This window comes from Lontra canadensis, unplaced genomic scaffold (assembly GCF_010015895.1).
Source record: "Lontra canadensis isolate GAN:19392208 unplaced genomic scaffold, GSC_riverotter_1.0 scaffold154, whole genome shotgun sequence".
In the NCBI taxonomy this organism is placed as follows: domain Eukaryota; kingdom Metazoa; phylum Chordata; class Mammalia; order Carnivora; family Mustelidae; genus Lontra; species Lontra canadensis.
In genome coordinates this window covers 2088312-2092667 of record NW_022631148.1, presented here as the reverse complement: position 1 = coordinate 2092667, position 4356 = coordinate 2088312, and the positions used below count along the sequence as shown (strand labels likewise).

The 4356-nt window shown below is 35.9% G+C and overlaps 1 pseudogene; it reads right to left on the bottom strand.

Moving 5' to 3' along the window:
* Nucleotides 1–1129: 1129 nt before the first annotated feature.
* On the bottom strand, nucleotides 1130–4356 carry LOC116859396 (annotated as a pseudogene).

Below are 4356 nucleotides of genomic sequence, written 5' to 3'. Positions count from 1 at the left end.
ATATAATTATATTTTATATAAAAGATTATAAAATAGAATTTTATATATTGTATAAAATTATATATAAATATATAAATATATATAAAAATATATACATGTATATACATATATAAATATAATTATATTATATATATATATAATATAAAATTTTATATATAGAGAGAGATACCATTACCAAGATCTAATATCAGCAATAACTACATTCCTTTGCCAAACTTTACTTTGGTGTGTTAATGTTAGAGATATACTTAAAGGTGCATATGGGAAGATACCTCATCTATGCACTTATTCAACAGTTATTCACTGAACTCCTACATAAGGATGTTCTAGACTATTATGATATATAATGAACCAAAAAGAGAAAAAAAAATTCCCTGCCTCAACTAGAGCATACAGTCCATGAGAGGAAACTGACAAAAAAAAATAAAAATAAGAGAATTATATCAGCATATCAGAAAGCAATAACTTTTCTCGAAACATAACAAAATAAAATAAAATAAATAAGGGTAGATGGGGAAGTGAGGTCATGAAATCCAAGGTATGAGTTCCTCTTTCAGAACATAGTCATATGATGTACAATTCTTGATCTCTTCCACCCTTGAGCCCTGACTGTTGTCTTCATTGGTCATAGAGATCAATATCCTACACATAAGTTTCTTTTCACTTGAAATAGTGAAAGTTTCTGTTTCTAATCTCTCAGATGTTTTTGTCATTCCTCCACAAATATTTACCAAAGCCTGGGATGTGTGGCAAGAGTTTTGATGGGTAATTTCTCTTTCTAATCTTTTATATTAAGTAAACATAATCTTACATATTAAGTAAACGTAATCTCCAACACTTTTTAATTTACTATGAATACTGAATTCATAATACTGAATTACCAAATCAGAATTGGTAAGTGATCTAAGTGTAAAAATATTTTTCCTGGCACCACATTACTGGCTTTTTGTCTTTCATTTTTCTTTTTCTCTTTTCTTTTTTTTTTTTCCAATATATAAGCTCCTATTAAAGAGAACAAAACACACAAAGATTTTGTCTCAAATATCTGACTTTTATTTTTCACAATTTTTTTGAACTTCAATGTTTCATTTGTCTCTACAAACCACCATCAGTCTGTTTCATATTTTCTTTATGGCATTTTCATTTCCCTATTCCTGAAAGTGTAAATCAAAGGATTGAGCAAAGGAGTTAGGTGTAAAAGATAGCCACCATTTGGTCAAAGGAGAAAACAGATGCAGATCGTGCATACACAAATATGCAGAGGACAAAGAAGAAAACCACAATAGCAAATGAAATCTACAGGGGAAGAGAGCTTTCCACTACCCTTCATGGGTTCGCAGAGAGAGCAAGATGACAACATAGGAGACAAGAAACAAAGAGAGTATTATGATGCAGATAGATCCACTGTTGGCAACCACCAAAAGGCCAAAGATGTGAGTGTCAGTGCAGGCAAGCTCCAGCAATGGGTACAAATCACACATGAAGTGATCAATGGTATTGGGGCCACAGAAGGGCAGGTGGAGAGTAAAGAAAAATTTTATCATGGAATGCAGAAAACTAGCCATCCAGCCTATACCCATCAGAATGCCACAGAGCCTCCAGTTCATGATGGTTGTGTAGTGTAGGGGCTTACAGATGGCCACATAATGGTCATAAGCAATGGCTCTGAGGACAATCACCTCCACCCAAGCAAAGAAGTCTTCGGCAAAGAGCTGGGTCAAGCAACCTCCAATGGAGATGGTTTTCCTCTCATAGAGGGAGTCCACAATCATCTTGGGGGCAATGACAGTGGAGAAGCAGGCCTCCAGGAAGGACAGGAAAGCCAAGAAGAAGTACATGGGGGAGCCGAGGAGTGCTGGGCTGTTGCTGATGGTCACCATAATTAGCAAGTTGCCCCCGACAGTTGCAATGTATCCAAACAAAAATACAACAAATACTGTTTTCTGAACTTAGGATTTTGTGAAAGCCCCAGAAGGACAAACTCAAGTTACAAAGTTTTGGTTTTGCATGATTTCCAAGGGAAAGCTCAAAGCTGCCAGAAGGACCACATAGAGACTAAAATTATGAGAAAGAAAAATGTGTTTCAGACCAGTGTAAAGTGATACAGTCATCATTAAGAAGTTGGTGCATCTACATGAAAAATTATCTTCTGTGTTTCTAGGATCACTGTGAACACAAAATTCAAATTTGTTGAAGGTGGTAGTGGAAGCTCAGGAAGAACTGAGGAGGAGAAAAAGTATTATTAAATACTTTAAAATAGTCAGAGCTCTAGTAAGGGGGAAAGGAGGTACCCCCACATGTGGAGAAATAGTTTACTTCAATTACCAACTCTAGTCACTTAGCAGTGGCTCCTGGAGTGAACTGCTGAGAAGGATTCGAAGGAAAGGAGCATGACACTGGAGTTATCATGTCCACCCATGCGCACAGAATAGGAGCAGAGGGCATTTGCATTCCCTGCTAGAAGTTTGCCTGATCTGCGAACAGAAGAATAACATTCAGGTTAAGAGGCACTTGCAAATCATGGCTACTCTCAAATATTTAAACATCTGAAATGAACGTGGCCTTTAAGATGAGTTCATTCATTCCTTATAAAAGCGAAAGATACATGGGAAAGCTCCATACAAACACAGAACAAGTATCCATGTATTGAGTTGTTTGGTTGTTGTTTTTGTTTTTGTTTTTGTTTTTTCCTTCATCATTTTAAAATAAGAACTGGAATTTAGAAGGGGAAAAAAAAACCTATACCAGAGTGTTGCCATGTTGACTAACTTAAATAATACAAAAAAAAAAAAAAAAAAAAAAGTTCTGGGCCTAGGGCCTAGGACACAGTCCACATTAGGTCTTATCCTTATTGTACTGGTAGGAAACTCATGCATACAAAGATAAACTTGAGAATAGATGTTAGATCTGGGATGTTAATAGAGAAAATTTAGTTCTAATACCCAAGTCTTTCCCACTGTGTCAACAGAAAGGAACAAGATCTTTCCTCTCCTTGCAAGAATGAAGAGCAGGTTGGCCTTTCAACTCTCCATCCAACAGTAAAGGTTTAAGCCTTCTGATTCCCTTGTTCAGGTTTGGATGAGGCCTTTTGATGAAGAGCACTGAATAAATGAATGTAGAATCAGAAGACAATGCCCAATTACTTACAGATACAATCTATCAACAATTTGGCATTATTTTTAAGCACTGTCTACATACACAGTAAGCTTGAAATTTTAGATCATCGTAAGGTAAAATATGTGGTTTTATTTTAAATCATGGGTTTTAAAAATATACTAATTCTAAAATTGCAGTGAAACTGCTTTATTCATGCAATCATTTGGAAAATTCCTTTGCATTATTTCCAGAATGACAAACATGTTTGTGTTCCTTATAGTAGTAACTCCCACCCTAAAGGTTATTCTAAAAGTGAAATAGGGTGGTATAACTTTTATAATGGAAGATGATGTCATGTAATTTATGAGAGTGAAAATTTAGAAATATCTAACTTGGTCAACAATAGAAGGATGCTTCTGCAATTCAGACTATGACAGACTGATAGCACCTGATGCTGACAGTGAAACACTAATAAGGTAGGGACATGAATGGTGAAGCATTTTTATAACGTGAAAAGAGAAAAACAACAAATGCATAATAACTCTGCCCATTTATACAGACATGTTAATATAATCTTAAGATCAAGATGTGAACATACAAAAATAATAGACTTTTATTTTCAGTAAGTATCTAGAGAGAACTGTATGAAATTTAAAAATAAAAATCAAGTTTACTTTTTTTAAGATGATTTATTTATTCTTGAGAAAGAGTATGAGCAGGAGGGGCAGAGGGAGAGGGAGAGAGAATCTGAAGCAGACTCCATGCTGAATGCAGAGTTGGAGGCAGAGCACTATCTCAAGACACTAGATCAACCACCTGAGTTGAAAGCGTCAGTTGCTTAAGCCAATGGACAACCCGGACACCCCTAAAAATCTTCAAATCCACAACACCATCTTTTTCCATCAACTTAGCAGTTCAGAAAAAAGGAGAGGGGACTTGAGAATCATTATATCAAGTGTCCAGTATAATTAACTTGTGTAGGTGGAACTAGCATGATAACCTAACATAGCTTCTTAAACGAAAAGTGTTAAACTGTTATAAGCTTTTCATAAATAGATGTATCATGGCCCAAACTTTCCCAAAGATTCAAAGGTCTATCCTTTCTCAACAGCCATACTCATCAATACACTGGAGGTGTACCAGAGATTGCTCAAGGACCCTCGTGGCTGTAAATGGAATTGTGAACCATCTCCTGGGATGTGACCTGGGGAATTTTGCCTCCCCACTCGCCCCTTTGCCCACTATTTCCTTCCCACTCAT